This window comes from Gopherus evgoodei, chromosome 1 (assembly GCF_007399415.2).
Source record: "Gopherus evgoodei ecotype Sinaloan lineage chromosome 1, rGopEvg1_v1.p, whole genome shotgun sequence".
Lineage (NCBI taxonomy): Eukaryota > Metazoa > Chordata > Testudines > Testudinidae > Gopherus > Gopherus evgoodei.
In genome coordinates, this window is record NC_044322.1 from 297,207,663 (window position 1) to 297,232,163 (window position 24,501).

The window sequence follows — 24,501 nt, forward strand, 5'->3', positions numbered from 1 at the left end:
TAAACCATCCAAGAGAGATGGCTATGCAGCCTCCTTTTGAAAATCTCCAGTGAAGGAGCTTTCACTATCTCTGAAGGCCATCTGTTCCATTGTCTTATTCTTCTTTATCCTGAGATTTAATTTAAATCTGCTATGCTGTAGTTTGAACCCATTGCCTCTTGTCCTACCCTCTGTGGCAAGAGAAACATTTTTCTCCAACTTTTTCATGGCAGTCTTTCAAGTATTTGAACACAGCTATTATCCCCCCCCCCCCAACATTTTCTCTTTTCAGACTAAACATACCCAGTTCCTTCAGTCTTTGCTCACATGGCGTGTATTCCATCCCTTTGATCATCTTTGTCACTCGCCTCTGGATCCCTTCCAGTTTCCCCACATCCTTTCTAAACATTAGTGACCAAAACTGGATGCAGTACTCCAGCTGAGACCTAACCAGTGCCAAGTAAAGTGGTGCTATCACCTCCCATGACTTGCATACGATGCCTCTGTTAATGCAACCTACAATTGCATTTGCTTTTTTTTTTTTTTTGCAACAGCATCTCATTGCTGACTCATGTTGAGGTTGTGATCCATCACAACACTCAGATCATTCTCAGCAGTACCTCTGTCAGGTCAGTTATTCCCCATTCTGCATTTGTGCAATTGCTTTTCCTCCCTAAGTGTAGCACCGTACATTTGTCATTGTTGAATTTCATTTTGTTAACTATAGCCCAGTTCTTCAAGTTATGAAGATCCCTCTGCTTTTTAGCTCTATCCTCCAAAGTATTGGCAACCTCGCCAGCTTTGTGTCATCTGCAAAATTAGTCAGTATGCTCTCTATACCTACCTCTAGGTCATTAATAAACATGTTAAACAACACTGGACCCTGAACAGATCCCTGTGAAACCCCACATGAGACCTCCCTCCAATCTGACATTAGTCTATTAACAGTGACTCTGTCCCCCTTAGGAGGGAGTCCCTGATCACCACCACCCTTCTCCTTCTCTTGGGAGTGGTGATCATTGAACCCCCATCATTAGGACCTGCATCCCATGCCTTCTGGTCGACTGGGTCTCCTTTTAATGGCTTCCTTCAGAGGACTTTTCTGAGGCATTCTCAGCAATAGTGCCTGTGCAGAGAACCTGAAAATGGTTTCTTACCTCTATCTGTGTTGGGAGTATATTGGTTCTCCTCCTTCTTCTGGATGTTACACTGCCAATTTTCTTCTCCATTCTTCAGTCCCCCTTGAAATGCCCTTTATGATTCTTGGGCATGCTGTACCTGTAGTACAAAATCCTGGCTTCTATCCAGGAAGTCTTCATTTTTCTCTGATGCAACACAGGGTCAATACTTGGGTTTCTAGTCCTTTAACCTTTTCTTCCAGTATGGAGACCAGCTTGCACTTCATACAGACAAAGTTGCTTCTTTCCTCCAGGAGAAAGACAGGTCACAACAGCTGATCCCTCACTATCCATATTTTCTTCCTTGTAATGTATCAAGATCCTCTTCAAATGAGGTATTTACTGCTTGCAAAAGACTGAAAGGCAAAAACTCTGTGGGTTCTCCCCCAAGGTGAAATCCCAGGCAAACTCCCTCTATTTGCTTCTCCTAGGTTTGTTGCTCACTTGGTTCCCAGCTGGCTTGACCCAGGGCCACCCAGAGGATTCAGGGGGACTGAGGAAGGGCAATTTTGGGGACCCCTTCCATTAAAAAAAGTTGCAAAACTATAGAATATTATATTCTCGTGGAGGTCCCTGCGGGGCCTGGGCCTGGGGCAAATTGCCCCATTTGCCCCCCACTCTAGGCGGCCCTGGCTTGACCCAGTTGCCCTGGCTCAAAGCCTCATCTGTTTCACACTTCAATCAACCACTCAAGGCCCACCTGGAATAAAGCACTCTCTATCCACATTTTTCAAACAAACACACACAACCAAACAGTCCCCACCACATAATAGCAAAATAGCAAAATAGCTACATTTTGGGGTAACATAAGGAAATCCCAAAGTAGTGTGTCTTCTTATCCCTACTCCTTCATTACCTATAGGTTGGTCTTCAGCCTAATACATTGACAAGGACAAATAGTTGATTTTTCAATTTGGCCAGCAAATCTCGCAGGGGTGGGGGGAGAGCAATTAGTTCTGAAAATGTTCAAAATTTGTCAGCAAACTGGAAAAGTTTGTTTCAGACTACCAAAGGTGTCTCCCTTTATTCTAGGGCACTCAGCTTGGATGTCCAATAACAAAGTTTGAATCCCCACATTGGAGCAGGGAGTTGAATTCAGAGCTTTCCTCTGCTAGGTGAATAGCCTGACCACTAGACTATAGGCTATTCTGCTCTCAGTTGCTTTTATTGTAGCTGTTCCATTTTACAGAAATACATAATTATTCACTTGTCCAAAGAGAGAGCGGTTGTATAGCCTGATGATGAAGGCACTCACTCGAGAAGTAGGAGATGTGGATTCAAATTTTTTCTCTTACTGCTCTGATGTGGGATTCAAATCTGGCTCTGCTACATCCCAGCCATGTGCCCTAGACACTGAGCTAAACTTACAGAAGATCCCTTGTGCTGTCTCATTGGGCTACAGGTTATAAATGGACATATATGGTTTGCTGGTTCTGAAAAATCTTCCCTGGCTGAAATTATCAGGTCAAAGTCTCCTGGTGTCTTGCCAGGTCACAGTCATGGACTATGCAGCCTGAATACAAGGAAAGGCTGGATATGTGCTGGGGTATAAACTGGACAGTAGGAAGTTTAGCCTTGAAATTAGACGAAGATTTCTAACCATTAGAGAAGTGAAGTTCTGGAACAGCCTTCCAAGGGGAGTAGTGGGGGCAAAAGACATATCTGGCTTTAAGATTAAGCTTGATAAGTTTATGGAAGGGTTGGTATGACAGGAGAGCCTAATTTTGGCAACCTATCTTTGATTATCGCCAGATAAGTATGCCCAGTGGTTGGTGATGGGATGTTGGATGGGATGGGATCTGAGTTACTGCAGAGAATTCTTTTCTGAGTGCTGGCTGGTGAGTCTTGCCCACATGCTCAGGGTTTAACTGATCGCCATATTTGGGGTCGAGAAGGAATTTTCCTCCGGGGCAGATTGGGAGAGGCACTGGTGGTTTTTTGCCTTCCCCTGCAACGTGGGGCATGGGTCACTTGCTGGTGGATTCTCTGCAGCTTGAGGTCTTCAAACCACAATTTGAAGACTTCAATAACTCAGGCATAGGTTAGGGGTTTGTTATAGAAGTGGATGGGTAGGGTTCTGTGGCCTGCTTTGTGCAGGGGTCAGACTAGATGATCACATTGGTCCCTTCTGACCCTAGAATCTATGAATCTATGAATCATTCAGAATTTGCTTATGATTCTATGTCTGCAAGCTTTACTGAGTTATAGCGTTCTGCCTAGCTGCACACAATGGAGTTACTTTTGTGTAACCTATATAGAGGCAAGGTAAGTCGATTTACTTACCAATTCTGTGCTACAGAACTCCTCTTTATGACTTAAGGTATTTGCATAGGCCATGTATTCATATCCTGGAAGAAGACTACAGCTGGATTTTTATAGGAACCCTCTGAATACTAAAAGTGGAAATTATAACATAATTCACTTTGTTTTGTTCTTAGAAATCTAATACCAGTCTTTACTACAAGAGAGTTGCATGCACGCACGCATACACACACACAATTAGCACTTCCAAATTTCTTTTAACCTAATACTCCAAAGGTAAACTGCTACAGTACCACAATTACAGCACACCCCAGCTAGAGTAACAACACTAATTAAAGGTTTGGTATCTTCCTTTAAAAATGAAAAATATAATACCAAGCCTAAACCCTAAAATATATTTATTTAAACCTTACCAAATAAGTACAGGGATTGGGACTTCTGACAATCGGAGATCTTCTGCTTTCACATAGGCTTACCCTGAGTATTATATTGACAATGTGATAACAAATTTAGTTGTACTGCATAACCAGTTCTTACTGTATCCATAGTATTGAGCACATATACAACTTCACATAAGAAAAACCTGAGAATTACTGTAGCTGTTAGGCTCATGCAGTTCTTTAGTTCAATGATGTAATACAACTCTTGAATACATTTGGCCTCCAGTCTACAATCCCTCCTTTACGATGTTTTCCCAGTTTCAATCCCACGGACTTCTGTAAAATTACAGGAAACTGTACTGAGACCCAACCCATAGGTTCAGGCCTGGTCTACACTAGGAAATTAGGTTTGTATAACTATGTCATTAAGGGTGTGAAAAATCCACCCCCGAGCGACACAGCTAAACTGACCCAACACACAGCATAGACAGCACTAGGTTAATGGGAGAATTCTCCCATCAATCTAGCTACTGTCTTTGGGGGAAGTAGAGAAGCCCTCCCATCAGTGTAGATAGTGTCTTCACTGAAGTGCTACAGTGGTGCAGCTGCACTGTTTTAAGTATAGACAAGCCCCCAGTCTGGATTAACCCTAGCAGCTCTATCTTTGTTTTTTTTTAAATGGTGAAGCAGACTTGACTGAATAGTTTATAGCAGCCACCAACAAAAGACAGAGCACTATATATTCTCTCACTCTGCCCTGTGTCTTTCAGATAACGTAACAATGCCTTTCTAATCATTCCCCATTTCCCTGATACTTTTACTAAATAACACAATGAAACTTTTGTTGCCTTAAACATTTGTATTCCTTAGAAAGCTTTTCCCTTTCTTTATCAAAACCCTTATTTGCCCATAGAAGGTGATCAATTTTTTTTTCCATCTTACAGAGCACATATAGTCCATCTTTCTGTCTGCTTAGTCTACAAAGATTTTTGAATAAACCACAATGGCCAATTAATACTCTAAACAAAATGTCTTTATTTTTTCTATCCAGGCCCTGAAGTATGTTGTTTTTCTCAACTCTAGGGCACAATCCAAAAAATCTTCTTTCTAATTTTTTCATTAATCCAAAGTTTTTGCCATTCCACTTTTAGGTTTTTCTGTACTAGGCTTTTAAATTCTTGTATTTCTATGCCAATACTTCTTTTCTTACAGCATTTTTAGCTGCTTTGTTTGCCATTTCATTCCCTCTTACCCCAATATATGCTGGGATCCAAGCTAATATTGCATGTATCCTCATCTGTACTCTGTTAATAGAAACATAATTCCACTGATTAAATCACTTCTATATATTGAGACACCCTTTTTTATCTCCATAAACCAGAGACTGAGTCAGAAAAGATGACCACCACTGTTGGCATACATCTCAGCTCCAGATTAGTGCTAGCATTATTTTTTACTAGTTCAGATGTCATGACAACTACAAAGTTAGATATTCTTTTAGATGTACTAATTCCAAATTCTGGTATACAATATGCCACCCCTACTCTTCCTGGTTTTCTTTTCTTTTCTTTGTTTTTTTTGGACCCATCAGTATATATTTGACAAAAATGATTCCACTTTTCATCCATATATTGTATATTTCATTTTTAAAACCTACTGCCTCTTAAGTTTAAAAAATAAATCTAACTTCACATTTTGACATGCAACTTTCCATCCATAACTAATTTTCCCATGAGTAAAACTTTTGACTTCATTTAGCTTTTCCTTGTCTTTCAACTTCTGCATCCACACTATAGTTCCAGTGGTATACGGAATTCTAATATCGTGTGCTATAGTTCACCTATCAAATTCCCAATAATACTCATATATTTATTTGGTACTTTCATCATTGCAATTCCCATTAACTTCGGCCCAGAAATGTATGTCCATTATGTACTTTCATAGTATAACTAACATTTCAATAGAAGCTATTTGTAGCACATATACACCTCTACTTCGATATAACACTGTCCTTGGGAGCCAAAAAATCTTACCACATTATAGGTGAAACCGTGTTATATTGAACTTGCTTTGATCCACTGGAGTGCACAGCCCCTCCCTCCATGGACCACTGCTTTACCGCATCATATCCAAATTAATCTTATATCGGGTGGCCTTATATTGAAGTAACAGTATATACTCGTTGTAATAAATGCACTACACACAATTTATAGTGCCTGGTCATGTATTAAATATAATTTTTTTAAGTTCTGATTTTGATGCTGACCCAAAAGCTTCACAACCATAGTCAATAACTAATCTGATTAAGGCTTTGTAGACCATCAGCAGTGTTTACTTATCCACACCTTCCAAAGTAGTCCCAGCAAGACTTTAAGCAGGTTAATGCTTCCTGTACACTTACCTTTAACATAATCTATATGACCTTTCCAAAGTAATTTAGTATCAAATTGTCATAAACAGATGGTTAAGGGTTAATGTCTCTTTTACCTGTAAAGGGTTAAGAAGCTCAGTAAACCTGGCAGACACCTGACCAGAGGACCAATAGGGGGACAAGATACTTTCAAATCTTGGTGGAGGGAAGTCTTTGTTTGTGCTTTTTGTTGGTTTGTTGTTCGCTCTTGGGGCTAAGAGGGACCAGACATACACCCAGGCTTTCCCAATCTTTCTGAATCAGTCTTTCGTGTTTCAAAATTGTAAGTAATAGCCAGGCAAGGCGGATTAGTCTTATGTTTGTTTTCTTAACTTGTAAATGTGTCTTCTTGCTGGAAGGATTTTTACCTCTGTTTGCTGTAACTTTGAATCTAAGGCTGGGGGGAGTTCCTCTAGTCTATATGAATCTGAGTACCTGTAAAGCATTTTCCATCCTGATTTTACAGAGATAACTTTTACTTTTTTCTTTCTTTAATAAAAAGCTTTATTTTTAAGAACCTGATTAATTCCTTGTTTTAAAATCCAAGGTGTCATAAACAGATAAGTAAGAGTTAATAGAACAGAAGTACTTCATATCTCTTTTGCCTGTAAAGGGTTAACAAGATCAGTGAGCCTGGCTGTCACCTGACCAGAGGACCAATCAGGGGACAGGATACTTTCAAATCTTGAGGGAGGGAAGTTTTTGTGTGTGCTGTTAGAATTTGGTTGTTGTTCACTATGGGTTCTGAGAGTGACCAGACGTGCAACCAGTGTTCTCTCCAATCTCCCTGATATAGGTTCTTATAGATTCAAAATAGTAAGTACTAGGTGATAAGGCGAGTTAGGCTTATGTTTGTTTTCTTTATTTGCAAATGTGTATTTGGCTGGAAGGAGTTCAAATTTGTATTTTGCTGAAAGGATTTTAATTTGTACTTGTATACTTAGGCTGGGAGGGTATTCCCAGTGTCTATAGCTGAAAGACCCTGTAACATATTCCATCCTAAATTTACAAAGATAATTTTTACTGTTTTTTCTTCCTTTAATTAAAAGCTTTTCTTGTTTAAGAACCTGACTGTTTTTTTATTCTGGTGAGACCCCAGGGGACTGGGTCTGGATCCACCAGGGAATTGGTGGGGAGAAAGGAGGGAAGGGGGGAGAGAAAGGTTAATTTTCTCTCTGTGTTAGGATTACTTTCTCTCTCAGGGAGAATCTGGGAGGGGGAGAGAGAAGGAGGGGGGAAGTGGATTTTCCTCTCTGTTTTAAGATTCAAGGAGTTTGAATCACAGTAATCTTCCAGGGTAACCCAGGGAGGGGAAGCCTGGGAGAGGCAAAGGTGAGGGAAAGGGTTTACTTTCTTTGTGTTAAGATCCAGAGGGTCTGGGTCTTGAGGGTCCCTGGGCAAGGTTTTGTGGGGACCAGAGTGTACCAGGCACTGGAATTCCTGGTTGGTGGCAGCGCTACAGGTTCTAAGCTGGTAATTGAGCTTAGAGGAATTCATGCTGGTACCCCATCTTTTGGACGCTAAGGTTCAGAGTGGGGAATTATACCATGACACAAGGGATAGAGTCTGAACTCACCAGGGAATGGTGGGAGGAAAGGAGGGGAGATGGTTAATTCCTCCTTGTTTTAAGATCCAAGGAGTTTGGATCGGTGTGAAGCCTCTCAAGGCAACCCAGGGAGGGGAAAGTCTGGGGGGGAAAGGAGGGGGATGGTTAATTTCTCCTTGTTTTAAGACCCAAGGGATTTGGGTCTGGGTTCCCCAGGGAAGGTTTTGGGGGAACAGAAAGTGTACCAGACACTAAATTCTGGCTGGTGGCAGCGTACCAGCTTTAAGCTAGTAATTAAGCTTAAAAGTGTTAATGCAGGTCCCCACTTCTTGTACTCTAAAGTTCAAAGTGGAGGAAAAACCCTTGACATGGTGAGCAGCGGTTGGGATTTTTAGGAACCAAAAAGCAGTAGGATTTTTTTTCTCTCCTTTCTAGCTGCTTGGAAAGCAGTCTGAGGGCAGAGGTGTTAAATTTTTAACAAGGGTCTTTGTTAAGAGGAGACTTCAAGCTGTGAGCCAGCAGACAGCCAGCAAAAGGCATTTACAAGTTGAATTGTTTTCTTTCTTTCTACCTCTTGGGTATAGCTAGTTAGAAAATCTCTGTTAACCAAGCAGCCTGAGCTGAAGCATCCCAGTCAGTAAGCTGCAGGGGGGTGCGGCCAGCACAAGACAGCAGAAAAATGAGTGCCAAGAAAGCAGTTAAACAGGAAATGGCTAGGCTGGATGCAGAAAAGAAAGCCAAAGAGGCTGACCACAGGAGAAAGCTAGAGATAAGAGAAAAAGAGATGGAGAAGAAAGAAAGAGAAGAAAGAGCCAAAGAGGCTGACCACAGGAGAACTATGGAGATGAAACAAAAAGAGCTAGATTTGAAAGAAAGAAAAAAAAAGTAAAAGTTTTCTGTAAAATCAGGATGGAAAATACTTTACAGGGTACTCAGATTCATATAGACTAGAGGGACAGCCCCCTTAGCCTTAGATTCAAAGTTACAGCAAACAGAGATAAAAATCCTTCCAGCAAAAAGACACATTTACAAGTTAAGAAAACAAACATAAGACTAATCCACCTTGCCTGGCTATTTCTTACAATTTTGAAACATGAAAGACTGATTCAGAAAGATTGGGAAAGCCTGGGTGTACGTCTGGTCCCTCTTAGCCCCAAAAGCGAACAACGAACCAAACAAAAAGCACAAACAAAGACTTCCCTCCACCAAGATTTGAAAGTATCTTGTCCCCCTATTGGTCCTCTGGTCAGGTGTCAGCCAGGTTTACTGAGCTTCTTAACCCTTTACAGGTAAAAGAGACATTAACCCTTAACCATCTGTTTATGACACAAATATTGCCCCTAGGAATTTTAACCTTTTAACTATGTCTGTTTGGTCTCCATACAAACAGTTTAAATTCCTTTGTCATTTTCCTTTGTGTAAAGACCAATCCTTTGGTTTTAGCAATGGATACCTTGAATTCCTATGCATTTCTTCAGTCACAGGTCTCTTGTAATGCTTTATTGATTCTCTTTTCTGCCACTTCAGTATTCCTGCTCTTAACCCACAGAACACAATCTTCTATGAATAGTGTGACACCTACCCTGCACATATTCATTTTGGGAGACCATTTATAATAATATTAAATAAGATCAGGCTGATAACAATACCCTGTAGTCTACCATGTTTAACATTTTATATATTCAATGTAACATTCCTAACACTGAACTGCCTGATCCTTTTACATGAAAATTCTCTAATCCACCCAGGCATTCTTTCCCTTATCCTAGTGTGCCTACTTTGTACAACAAGCCTCCCCTCCATACCATGTCTTACACCTTTCAATCTCTATTAAGACAGCTATCATGAAACAATTGTACCTCACACTCTTTAGTATTTCAGTTTCTATTTTAACAATGTGATCAATGGTGCATCTTCCTCTCCTAAAACCACTCTGTGCCTTATCTGTAATGTCATTGTATTCCAAATAGGCAACCAATCTTTCATTCACCATTCTTTCTATAATTTTATCAAGACAGGACATAAGGCCATTGGTCTATATGCATCCATTTTTGTGGATAGTTTGCCCAGTTTTCATATTGAAATTACTACAGCATATATCCACCAGTATTGCTCCTTTTCCCCAGATAGTATTATATAATCTCAGAGAACTCTCAAACTGCTTTCAGAGAGATATTTAAACACTATGTTGCACATATTATCTTTACCTAGGAATGTATTCTTGCTGATATCAATAACTTTCTCAAGTACCCACATGCAATATCATTACTTCAGTATAGTATTTCCATGTTTACCCCAGCTACGTAATAGCTCATGATTATCTTCAATGAATTATATTTTATTCTGGTGGAAAACTGAACTTTGATTTTCATCATTACTCACCCCTTGGAAAGTTTCTGCTAGAACTTCTGATTTCTCATTATCAAAGTTTCTCTTTTGCCTGTCCCAGTAAGCATGAACTCCACCCATTCTTCCAATTTGCCAGTGTATTTCTAATGTCTTGGTATCTTTATTTATCTTCCTGCAGTACTTCCTCCAATTCTCTTTCTTTGATTTTTGTATAGTTCTTTGTACTATTGCCTTACTTCTTTTATAGTTCTTTAGATCTTCACTATTTGTTGTATTTTTTTTTTGCTTTTTTAATGCATTGTTCCTTTCTCTAAGTGCCATTTTGCACTCATCATTCCACCACGGAAGAGAGTTTTCAGTTTTGAGGTACTTCAGTGTCTTAGGTACAGCGTCAGTAGCTGCTGCTATTAATCCTTTTATTACATTGTCACTGAAATTCTGTATGTCATCACTCACAAACAGATCATTCATAAACTCAGTACAATTTACTTGTAAATAGCTCCCAGTCTGCTCTCTTAAAATTCCAGGTGGGTAATTTTCCATTACCTTCAATCCTCACCTTGCCCTTGAAAAAGTAGTAAGTAGAGGGAAATTATCACTGCTGATGGTTTGCTTTCTTCTCCTCATTTTCTAATTAGTCACTTACTTACTAACACTTTATTTTCTCCCTTGCTCTTTGTTATTTCATCCTTGGTCAGTTTTAATGGCATTCCATATATTACCCCTTCATTTCTGTCAAATATTTTGCCAGCTGGCAACTTATTTTAACTTTACCTAATATTTTAGTTTTTTAGCAGTTTATCAGCCTGCTCTTTGTTTTTACACTCTACTGAAAGATCCCCATTTGCAACCTTTTACTATATCACCGATACTTTTTTTTAATCCAGTCAGCTATTTTCAAATGGCTAACCTACTCTCGTAGCTGTGTATTCTCCCTGTAGGGTTGGAGTTGACTGGTGCTCAAAATGGTTTCCAGTTTTGTACCTCTGATAGAACTCACTACTGATTGGCCAGGAGTTTTCAGCTTCTAACTTAGGAGTATGTGTGTAGATGCAAGAATATCTGCCCTTAAGGAAGCCTTCTACATTGTCTCCGAAGGATATACAGAGTATGGTTAACAACTTCATGCACTCCTTCTAGTATGCTGACATATTTGCTTGTTTCCAGTCATTCAGCCTTTATACTGCCATCTTGTCTGGGAATGTTTCCATGTCAACTCAAAGCACATGGAAACAGCAGCTGTAATTACAGCAACAAGTTTTTTGGCTGAGCGCAAGAAAAGAAAAAGAAAAGAAAAATGGGTATTAGTTGACTGAGAGAATATAGTTGGTTATATTTTATTGTTGCTATATTTCCCATCATTCATGGAATGATACAGAACAATTAGGTAAAATAACTGAAGTCTCAAAAAGTATCATAAAATATTCAGTGTAAGGTTTTACCAGAGAAGTGAAAGATTAATTAAAGGGAGGGATACAGGAAAGGGGACAAGATTCCTCAATTTAGCTAGCAAAAATCCAACCACACAGCAGAGGAAGGATTGTGAAAATAACCTAAAACATCCTAAAAGGTTTACATAAAAGTCCATGGAAAATAAGAGACTCTGGAGAGTCCAAACATAAATAAACCTCATTTTAATACAGTGTGCATTCGATACTTCTCATCATATCTGTACTCGCTACTATAGCAGAAGCTGAAGCACTGATAGAGTGTTTCAGTTTTAAACATAGTTTCTGAGGGGCTATTAACTCACCTCAAAAAAAGTCACTCTGGCATGAAACTTGGTATATATAAAGTTCTCAACCTGGGAGCAATTTTTTAAACAAAGTAATACACTTTCATTTTAAAAAATGAAATTTTACAGGCTGTTAACCTATAATCCTAAGTATAGTTATGACATTCTCTATATATGTATCAAAGGAGTGTTTAATTACACATGGAAAATGTCGAGCTAGTTAGGAAAATGCACATTTCTGAATTTTTAAAGCTGTGCATGAGATTTTAACCAGACAACTCCTATTAAAGTCAATGAGTCGCAAGACTAAAGTCCCATTGCAAAAATGGAGATTCATGTATAATGTTATGGTGAAAATCTATATCCTCATCACGAGAAGAGAATGTTCTATATTTTATCAGAAATAGTATCATTAAAAGGTTTTGTTGTTAGCAGACGATAGGTAGATGGCTTCTTAGTTATGGAATCTTTCCTGCAGACACTTTGGGACATTCTTAGATTTACACACTTGAGAAGCCCTATTGAGTTCAACTGGACTACTCATATGCATAAAATTAAGTGCATGTTTATGGTGTATGCAGAATTTTATTTACTCATTTATATTTAAACAATAATAAAAATAAGGCTATACAAGGCGTATCCTCAAAGCTATTGAGGTTCCTAGCTTCCGTTAATTTCAAGGAGCCTAAATATCTTCAAGGATCTGGGCCTCTGTGGCCTAATACATCATAAATAATGAAAATAAATCTCAGTAGCATTAAATTTCTCATTTTCAGTAGGAACTCAGTCAAGCGGCCACCTACCAAAATCCCTTTCCAGCATTTCATCACTGTAGGAAACATATCTGTAACTCACTACAAAAACTCTAACAAAGGATTGGAACCTGTGAGATGCAGGGTGGGATTTTCAGAGGCTCCTAAGTGAATTTAGAATAGAAGTCCCATTGACAATGGAAAATCAATGGACTTGTGTTCCTAGTTCACTTTAGGTGCCTTTGAAAATTCTACCCTTCGTAGACCCGATGTGCTGAGTTCAAAGTATCACAGGAGAGGCCTACCACACATCATATTGCAGAAATCTTAGTTATACCACATTTAGAAGATGGGCCCAAAGAAAATAGTCATGATTTTTAATACAGTGGCAAGACTGTGGAATTTATTTTTATGTAAATAGAAGTACTTAAATGTTGGAGTGATTGTAGAAAGCCCTAGATAGAGTAAAATACCCCCCCAAAAGTAACATGAAATGAAGACACTTGCAACTTGAATTCAGGTAAGAAACCATGGACCTAGAAGCCAGGATGGTAGAACTACTAGGTTGCTGATAGCCCCAGACTGCCACACAGCAGCAGCTGTAAGTAGCTTGTGCTTCACTTACCATGACCTGCTGTGGACACAGACCACTGGCAGATTCATCTCAAAGGTTTAAGAGAGAGCAGCCTCATGTCTCCTGATTGACCCACTGCCCTATATAAACCCAAGGCACAGCTCAGTAAATGTATAGGCAACAGTTTGGCTCTCTGGCCCGAGCTCTAGTGATAAACTCATGGAGCTCAATCTGTTTATCTTAACAAAGAGAAAATTAAGGGTTGAGATGATTACAGTTTAAGTACCTACATGGGGAACAAATACCTAATAATGGGCTCTTCAATTTAACAGAGAAAGATATAACATGGTCCGATGTCTACAAGTTGATGCTAAACCAATTCAGACTGGAAATAAGGTGCACATTTTAAGGGAGAAAAATTAACCATTGGAATAACTTACCAAGTGTCATGGTGGATTCTTCATCACTGACAATTTTTAAATCAAGATTGGATGTCTGTCTAAAAGATATGCGCTGGAATTTATTTTGGGGAAATTGTCTAGACTGTCTTATACAGGAGATCAGACTAGATGATCACAATGGTCCCTTCTGGCCTTGGAATCTATGAATCTATGTTGTAACTGGTTTTTGTTTCTCCCTGATTCTTGACGAAGCTGTCAGGGCTTGACAGCAATAATAAATAATAATAATAATGAGGATGTGGGAAGATACCTTAACCATCTCCACTTTTTTCATGTGAAGAGTAATCATTATAGATACATGAAAGTCATTTTGCAATGATTTGACAACTAGCATGTAACAGCATCAACTTCTTGCCCCAATCCATTTTGCTAAATGTTTTCATCAAATTGAATAACTTTTCAGAAAGAAAGTTTATTAAAGCTCTTTGCAACCCAAGTATCATAACAAAAATTTCAGCCTGATAAGCAAGGCTGCTTACTGTTGCTCAAACCCTCCTTCCCATGTACTTTGTCCTGCATTTAAATAACACATTGAACTATAGAGCACAGTAAGCTGCTCTATGTGGTACTTAGGAAAATACGTGTTATTTAAAGTTCCAATTAATTACAAATAGTGAAATCTCAAATTGTCTTGAGGTTTAGTTTGATTTAAATAAGAACTCAAAAAATAGGATGCGTTGATCTGTAAAACCATGTGGGAAAACATGAAAACCAGCTGTCTTGCAAGATTCTGTTTACGATATACAAGAATTTAGCCATACCTTTTTGAGCTCAAAAATATTGTAGGGCCAGATTCTTCCACCTTTTCTCAAATTAAATAGCATCTTACTCTGTGATTAGCCCCATGGAAATAAATGCCCCCACTTTGCATTTATAAATAAAGACCCAATCCCACAAAGATTTCAGCACATGCTTAATTTTGCACTCTGTGAGTAGTCCCATTTGCTGCAACCTATTCACTGTGCACAAAGTTAAGCATGTGCTGAAATCTTTGCTGATTCAGAGCTTAAAGTACTGCTTAGTGTGAGTAAAGGTGGCAGAATCTGGCCCTTATTTTGGGGCTGGGTTAAGTGGAGCCTTGTTTTGTTTTGATTGGTTTGTGCATCCCTTTTCACACACTTCTGATCTGTTTGAGTTCTATTTGTTCATCTATTAGCTCCTTCTCCTCCCTTTCTTCAGATGTTGTTAAGCTTTCTTTTGTGGGCTGGGAGTCATAATATTTCCAGGCATGTAAGTATTTTGCTGAAGAATATCCAGAACGCCACTCCTGAGAGCTTATAATAACACCGCCTTAGAAACCAATTTATATACCTTCGTTGGTATCTGTTCAACAGCCTTTCCAGTTACTGGAGATTATTAGCTGGTGTTGCAACAACCCAGTGGTTCATCAATACCAGCTGTCACCACTACACAGGTATTGTTTTCTCCAGATAACCAGAACCACCAAATTCCTAATCTTCTGTTTGCTGATTTATCAATGTGCTTGTGTATGTGTGTAATTAGTTTTTCCTATTTAATTCAAGATTCACAGCATCTTTTCAAATTATTTGCAGGAAAATGTTGTTTGTGAAAATTGCTTGGTGCTATTAACTCTATTTCAACATTTACTTAAGGAATGTAACAAAGACATAGAAGGACAAATCATTTCTCTTTTAAAAATATCCTTCTGCCATTTAAAAGCTTCTTTGAACAGATTAGTATGAAGTTTACATTTATTTTCACTGTATAGAATACACCATATTTGCTTCATTCTTACTTCTTCCTAATCTTGATCTTCCTTATCAAAGCAAATGTACAAACCAACCATTCATCCCCTCTTTTTGCTCTCCCTTATTCCTTGGATAGTACTAGTAATCATGTAACGGTAGCACTGCAACACAATTAAATACAGAATTGCCGTGAACCATTCACACCACCAGGAAGGAGCTTTTCACCCCTATGACGTGTCTAGAGTTTATCTTCTGTGATCACACAAAACCAGCACACACATATTTTTAATTGCCGTGACTTCCCTAGGCAGGATCTCTTCAATTTCCTTACTAACACCACCACTTTGTGTTTCTCCTACTGTTGTTGAGCTTTTCATCTTTGCAAGCCTATTTATTGGCATCTTTAGGACATTCTGATGCCTTCTTCTTTAGTTTACCTGTATTCAAAATCATGTCCACCCTCTCTTAATAAACATTGCCTTTGCAGTGTAGAAGATAGAAAACCAACTTGTGCCCTGAAAATAAGTACATAAAAGAAAAAAGAAAAAGAAAAACTTATTGCAAATTACATATGGTGTTCTTAAAGGATCCCATCTAGGTATCTGGAGATGCAAAGGAGCTACAAAACCAGCTTAATCAGCTTCAGAAAGAGTTCCATTGCTGAGGGAGTCCCAAGCTAGAGGGTCTCTGCCAAACTCCTTCCCAAGCACTGATGTAGTGGTCAATTATTGAATTACTTCACAGAGCTGTGGAGCTCTGGAAAACCAAGATGTCTTCTGGCAATATGCAACTAGACACAATTTAGAGCAGATTTAAGGTTGTTCTAAGTTGCAATGAGAAGTGAAAAATTGTATCCTGGCCAGCTCCAGGAATTCAAAGGCGGCCTAAAGTCACCTTTCTTCCTTTCCCAGGTTCTGTTCTAAGTACAGCTCAGGAAGTACAGAGGACCTGGTACTACAAATCCCAGACTGCAGTACTTTTGCAATACAGCTTCTCCAGCTTTCATAGAATAATAGAACTGGAAGGGACCACAAGAGGTCATCTAGTCCAGTGTCCTGCACTCAAGGTAGGACTAAGTATTATCTAGACCAGTGCTTCTCAAAGCCAGTCCACTGCTTGTACAGGGAAAGCCCCTGGTGGTCTGGGCTGGTTTGCTTATCAGCCATGTCTCCCACTGGCCTATTGCAGTTCCCACTGGCCGCAGTTCGACATCTCAGGTGTATGGGGGCTACAGGAAGCGGTGCAGACCAAGGGATGTGCTGGTTGCCCTTCCTGCAGCCCCCATTGGCCTGGGACAGCGAACCACAGCCAGTTGGAGCTGCAATTGGCTGAACCTGTGGACGTGGCAGGTAAACAACTCAGCCCGGCCCGCCGGGAGCTTTCCCTACACAAGCGGCGGCCCAACTTTGAGAAGCACTGATCTAGACTATCCTCAGAGGTTAAGAAGAACAATTTTTCTCCCTCCTCCTTGTATAATTTTTCTCCCTCCTCCTTGTAACAACCTTTCATGTATTTGAAAACTGTTATTGTGTTCCCCTCAATCTTCTCTTCTCCAGACTAAACAAACCCAATTTTTTCAATCTTCCCTCATAGATCATGTTTTCTAGACTTTTAATCATTTTTGTTTCTCTTCTCTGGACTTGCTCCAATTTGTCCACATCTTTACTGAAATGTAGCGCCCAGAACTGGACACAATACTTCAGTTGTCACCTAATCAGCATGGAGTAGAGCGGAATAATTACTTCTCATGTCTTGCTTACAATATTCCTGCTAATACATCCCAAAATGATGTTTGCTTTTTTTGCAACAGCATTACACTGTTGACTCATATTCAGCTTGTGATCCGCTATGACCCCCCTTTCTGTGGTACTTCTTTTAGGCAGTCATTTTCTCATTTTGTATGTGTGCAACTGATTGTTCCTTCCTAAGCGGAGTACATTGCATTTGTCCTTATTGAATTGCATCCTATTTATCTCAGACCATTTCTCCAGTTTGTCCAGATCATTTTGAATTTTGAATTTTAATCCTATCCTCCAATGCACTTGCAACCCTTCCAATCTTGGCATCATCTGCAAACTTTATAAGTGTACTCTCTATGCCAATTTCCTAGTGAACACCGATCCAAACCCTTGGATCTTAAAACAAGGAGAAATTAACCATTCTCCCTCCTTTCCCCCTACCAATTCCTGGTGAGTCCAGATCCAATCCCCTTGGATCTAAAGCAAGGAAAAATCAATGAGGTTCTTAAAAAGAAGGATTTTAATTAAAGAAAGAAAGGTAAAAAATCATCTCTGTAAAATCAAGATGGAAAATAACTTTACAGGGTAATCAGATTCAAAGAGCCCAGAGGAACCCCCTCTAGCCTTAAGTCTAAAGTTACAGCAAACGGGGGTAAACCGTTTAGCAAAAGGAACATTTACAAGTTGAGGAAACAAAGATAAAACTAACATGCCTTGCCTGGCTGTTACTTACAAGTTTGAAATATGAGAGTCTTGTTCAGAAAGATTTGGAGAGCGTGGATTGATGTCTGGTCCCTTTTAGTCCCAAGAGCAAACAACCCCCAAAACAAAGCACACACAAACAAAAGCCTTCCCCCCCACCAAGATTTGAAAGTATCTTGTCCCCTTATTGGTCCTTCGGGTCAGGTGTCAGCCAGGTTACGTGAGCTTCTTAACCCTTTACAAGTAAAAGGATTTTGGTGTCTTGGCCAGGAGGGATTTTATAGTATTGTATACAGGAGGGCTGATACCCTTCCCTTTATAGCTATGACAAGCTCTATCTAGACTGTATTTCCCTAGTTTATGAGAAGGTCATACAAGACAGTATCAAAAGTCAAGATATACCACATCTCCCGCTTCCCCCATATACACAAGGCTTGTTACACTTTTTATAGATGGGCACAATATTTGCCATTTTCCAGTCTTCTGGAATGTCTCCCATCTTCCATGACTTTTCAGAGATAATTGCTAACTAGTACCAACTGGGAAGAAGCCACAGGCCAGAGAAGGTGAAAGACCTGGAGGTGAAGTTATGTTAAAAAGCAAACCTTCTGTCTCTGACAGCAGTAGAAACTAATGGTGTTAGCATCAAATGAGTAGCCTGGGACCCCATCCAAGGTGTCTCAGGTACATTGTTGTAACCAAGAGACCCCATGGCCTGAGACTTATGGACTTAATACCCTTTATACCTCCATCTTTAGGGGGGAAATGATAAAATCAAGAGGGCAGTGACCAAAACACTAACAACCAAGTTGACAGATGCTTTGAGTCCTCTCCTGTTACTTAATTTGTCTCTGAATTACTGTGTTAAAAAATCTTAGGATGTGTCAACCACAGAATGCTATTGTCACTTTCATCCTTACTCTTCCTTTCCCATCAGGAAATAGTTTGGAAAATTGCTAATATAGTGGGCCACACTCCTCTGTTCAGGGAAGAAAGCAATAGTGCACTGATCTTTTTGGAACTGAATCAATTAAAAAGATGTGAAAGCAATATTAGAACCATTTAGAGGAACATTTGAAGAAAGAAAGTTAGATTTACTTGGCATAGTGCTCCCCTGTTAATGTACTATAGAGAGAACAAAGAAACTCAAGGGGACTGAGAGACAGCAGAAACGTTCCACCCTTGGCTTTTAAAAATGAGTTTTTCAAACAGAAGTGTGAACATGTTTTAAATTAACGGTCCCTGGATTTGATGTTGCCAATTAATGATGAAATAAAGTAACTGGTAATAAAGGGTAAACTTGAATTATAAATCCAAAATCTGTGTCAATTCACACACAATTTTGGAAACATTTTGGGAAGAATCAAACATGAAAAAAGTCAAAGTTCACAAAGAGGGACAGGGAGGACCTTTCAAACACGGGTGCCTAAGGTCAGGCAACTAAATAAAAGTGGCCAGATTCTCAGATGCACTGAGCTACCTGCAACTCCCCTTCTCTTTGGCCAGTATGTGTATCTGAAATAAGATGAAATATGGGAGAAGAAGGGATAGGCAACAAAAATATCAGGATGAGAATACAGTCACTACAATTGTACTATAACTTGACTGCAATTTAACATTTAAGGCACCTAGCAGTTAGGCATAGGATTCATTTATATTATCTTTCAAATTTGAAATAAGGGGTGAAATTCTCTTCAGTATAAAGGTCTAACGCAAGGCCATGAACAGCTTAAACATTCAAAATGGGACTTGAGTGGTGCATACACCTTGTGCTGCCTCTGCATAAAACTGCATGTCACTTTCAGTATTGAAAAGGTGATGAAATACAATCTTTCTTTCTCAGTTATAGAACTTGCATATTTGAAGAACAATTCCTGTCCAAACAAAGTACAAAAGAGACTAAAGCAATAGAGAGCCAGCAGGAGAAGAGAGGGAAAGAAGCAAGACACATATAGAGAAGGAAACCTGTTACCAGTAATCAACTTTGTTAGACAGTAGGTCAGAAATTCCTCTGTCAGTTCTCAGGATTCAGTAAGAAAATCTGTCCAGATAGTTTTCAAAACAGTTTACTGCTGTGTTGTAATTTAAGATTGAAAATGTCAGGTTATTTATTTGATCAAAAATCCATACCTTCTTCCTATGCTTAAAACTGGCTTGGGATGAGTTAGAATTGGTAGTTCCCTTGTGACTGCTGCCCATTTGCTTCAGTTTTTGATTTATTGTTTGAGTGAGCACTCTGCAGTGCACTGCTTTAGTATGTTATATTATCACATTAGGAGTGATACATTTTAAATACATTTGAAAAATGCTTTCTTTTTTTCAGGTAACTTTTAGGTTTATGTCTTATGAGTATTTCTTTTTTTGTCTTAAATGTACTCTTAAGTGATAATACCATTGTAAGGTGAATTTAGAACATCCATAAGCACGTCACAGTTTTGTGCATCATAATACTAACGTTCTCAGTACACATGAGGTACTCCTGGGGGAATTAGGCACCACTGTGCACATGCATAATTAATGAACCATGCATATTTTTAATTTTTTGCCCAGAAGAAAAAAGCTTCTCCCAGAAGAAAATAACTTCTACAGTTCTGCCTTTTGCTTACCAGAGGGTGCTGTGGCACTAGAACAGGTCAGCCACTCCCGGCCAGCTAGGGAAGAGAGAGAGCCTGCAGTGCCTTCTTCACGGTGCCTGTTGGGCCAGGTCAGGACACAAGGACTATGGAGAGACAGACAGTGTGAGGCTGCTTGTGGATCAGACAGGGGCTCATAAAGGCTAGCTGGGGAGGATAGAATGCGTAAGGAGCTGAACAGGAGTGGAGGCACAGGGCTATGATGGGAGGGAGGTGAAGGGCCACAGGGGACAGGGGGTGGCTGAGTGGGGGCACAGAGACACATGGGGACAGAGGAAGGGGGTTCAGGACCACATAGGGCTTGGAGGAGTGGGTGTCTGAGTAGGGGTGGAGGGATACATGTAGATGGGAATGCAAGGACACATGACGGTGGAGGGACAAATGGGGATAGGGGAAGATGTGCCTGACTGAATGGGAGAGGCTAGGGGTCAGCCAGGGACTGCATGGGGGAAGCTCCCTAACAATCCCTTCCCCCCCACAAAAAAATCCTATTCCATACTTCTCCCACCCATAACCAATAACCTTCCAAGTTCACACCCAAGCTCCTTCCCATCAATTACTTCCCTCTCCCTCAGCTCCTCTGTCATCCCTGACTCCCTTAAGTCTTTGCACTGCTTCTGAGGGGTGCATCAAATATGGTTCTATATTGTAGTTTAAATGAATTATTACTCAGAGTTCTCTATTAATATGACTAAAGGGAATCTAGTTGTCAAAAAACATTTCCTGAATCTTTTTTGTTGTCTGTATTGTTACAGACATACTTATTGACAGCTATTTTGAAATAAATAACCAAAATAATTGAAACTAGTTTGATTATATTGTGTTATTTTGACAAATAAAATATGCAGAATTTTGCAGAATTTGAAAATATTATGCACAGAATTTTTATTTTTTTGTTGCAGATTTCCCTCAGGAATAACGAGAGTCGCAAGTGTCTTGAATTCACCTTCCAGAGATGAAGAAGTTCTGAAATCTGACAAGCAAATACATCACCCCATTTCACAAGTAGCCAAATGTGGGAAATGTCTATTTCCATGGAAACTGCTGAGTTACAATGATTCTTTTTTCTTCCCAGTAAGCCCAGCAGGTGGAAAGGCAGGTTCATATCATTATCAGTCATGAAAACAAAAGAAAAAAAGAGATAAATAATGTGAAAAGTCTGGATTGAACTGACAGAATCCAGGACATTCCATGTCAAACCTAAAATCTATTCTGAAATGTCCCTATTTTGCATACATTTTTCGTGAGGATCCTGAAGAGCAGTTGCAATACTGTGGTAGGTATTATAATGTACTTTAAAAAACAAAAATCCCCCACCAAGACAGAATGAAGTAAGTTAAGAGTGATGCTTCAGATTTTAATCAGCTATTTTAATTTGAATTGCATTTATTTCTTTTTCCAAATAGCTGAAAGTAAAGACAAACTTGTCATAAATTTCTAAAATAAGTCAGGACATGATACTTTATTATACTTAATAAAGTGACTATTCTAACCTAACCGGTTTACCAGGGTCATTTGTTCATATAGACTTATTTTATAATATGTAGAAATATAATCATGACAGATGAACTAATTTCAGGCTATTTGGGTAGCTAATTATTAAAATACTGACAAGCAGCATTGAAATTCTGGAGCCATGGTGTAGGCTACATAGCTAATGTTGTGACAGTTTTCTTTATGCAAGACTGTTCTTGTTCTCACCCTTCTTTTCCAAGCTCTATTTTCATTTTTTAAGTATAAAAACAACCTCATTAGTCTGAAATATCTTCAGAAAAAAGTGTGCTTTAGATAAGTTCAGAATAACCTTACTAGTTAAGTGACAATGAGAAGCCATTCCAAGGAAAATATTTATTAAATTTGGTCTCAGGTTGTTCAATTATTGAAAGTGAAATTCCTTAATGTTGGGATTTGGCCAACACTGCTGCAGAGTCTGAACACTTTTGGAAAATCTTCACATGACATTACAAGGATTTTTTATCTTACACATTTCATTTTTTTGCTTTGATTATTTTATATGAATATATTTTAACTTTACTAAAGAAGCAATGTGCGATGTATTGGTTGGATAAGTAAGTAGATGTTAATGCTCACATGTAGTTTGGAGAGAATTATCTAAGAAGAAAGCTTCTTGAGCTATTCATATCACAGATTCCATGCAAGCCATATTATAATAAACAATGGATAACTGATTGTGTGGCTGTGCTATGTGCATCCAGCCTCAAATGTAGAGATCTCCTTCCTCAAAACTGGATTAAATAGTGTGTACATCTTGCCTTGGGATGATACTGAAATGGGATAAATGCTAGCGCAAAGATGGCCCTGCTGTACTGCAAAGTCCCTGTGTAATCTGCTGAGTTTACTAAGTGAGATGCTTTTGAAGATGTCAAGGATGATAGTGCTTCAACACTTTACCTTCCATATAGATGATGACTTGAGATAGTTCAAGATTTCATGGTTAATATGATGACCATGAGACTATCCCAGATGGTTGCTGGCTCAACTCATACATCTGGTCATATTCTTCATCAAATGTTTGGGCTGAAAGTAGAGGTGAGGAAACCAGAAACTTTACCAATATCATAGACCAATTACTATCTGAGCTTGGGACAGTCGTCTCAGGGAGAGGTCCTGTTTTGACAGTCCAGTCTTGAAAGCTGATGAAACCTGAATATCCTGGAGACCTCTGAGGTAGAGTATTTTCCTCCAGCATATCATTCTATCATTGTTTTGGCAGGACAATGTGATATTTTGTCCTAAACTAATGATGAAATGGTAAGTAGGACTTGTCTTCCTGATTCCAGCTCACATATGACCATTGTTTAAGGACGACAGTTTAATGAATGAAGCAAAAGAAAAGAGAATCCTAGTGTCCTGAAGTCTCATGCTGAATCTGACGAATGGTGTATACTGGCTTTGTGAAATCTCGTGTCACGTCTATGTAAGAGGGCACAAAATAGTTTCTCTGCTTTCATCTGTTTAAATTCAAATACCAGATTTATTCTGAGTTGTGGGAAGCCTGATATGCTAAAGGCAAGATGCCATCTTTCTATGTCCAATCCCTCCTTTCATGAGGAAATTTCATGTTAATATAGGGACAAAAGCAAGTGAATTCAGACTGAACAGCAGATCGATTCTTTGGGTACAGAATGACTTCTGAAGCAGACAAATATCAAGTCATCTTTGGACAAGTTAAGGCCAATAATTTTTACTGAGGAATTCGATGTGTGGAATAGTTATCACCACACTTAAATCAGATAAGACTGAGGTGATATTGACTGGCTGGGGAAAGCCAATGGAAGATATTGTGAGGAAGTCTGTGCCTTTAGCTGAGGTTATGCATCCACCTTTTGCTACTCAAATTTGTAATCTGGGAGTACTGTTGGATTTCCTGATGCTGTTAGACAATTATATACCAGCTGTAACAAGGATTTCTTTTCCCATGTAGTTCTGGCTAGATGGTTGCAACCATCTCTTTTGACTGCTGACCTTGCTGCTTGGTTTCATGTTTTTGTCATCTAGAAACCAGACTAGTACAATATACTGTACATGAGGCTCCACATTAAATCGACTTAGAAATCAAAGCTAATATAGAATGAGCAGCTTGATTCTTACATTTCTCACATAAGCACTTAAAACCAGACCTCTGATTTGCATTGGCTGCCTTTTGGATTCCAAGTGGAGCTTAAGGTGTTAGTTTTGACCTATAATGCTTTAAATAGCCTGATTCTTTGAGAAACTGCTTCTCAACCTGTGCCATATGCCACCGCTGCCATCAGTGGGGTCCTTGACCTGTTGACTTAAAAGAGGGAGGAAGAAGGTGTTCTCCAGGAGGACCTCAACTTTGAAATTCACTTTTCTCACATATCCCAAACCTGTTGAGTTTCAGGGCACATTTCAAAGCTCATGTCTTTCTATGGGGTTGTGTAGAAGGATGGGGCTCTGAGTGCTGGAATTTGTAGATTTAGAGTTGGGCTCTTTATTGGGAGTATTTCTCTCCAACCCTTTTTTTGTGGCTGCATTTATTTTTATTGACCTGTATTTTTAATATAAGGTAAAGTTGCCTAGGGTTCTGAAAGGTCCAATTTTACTAAA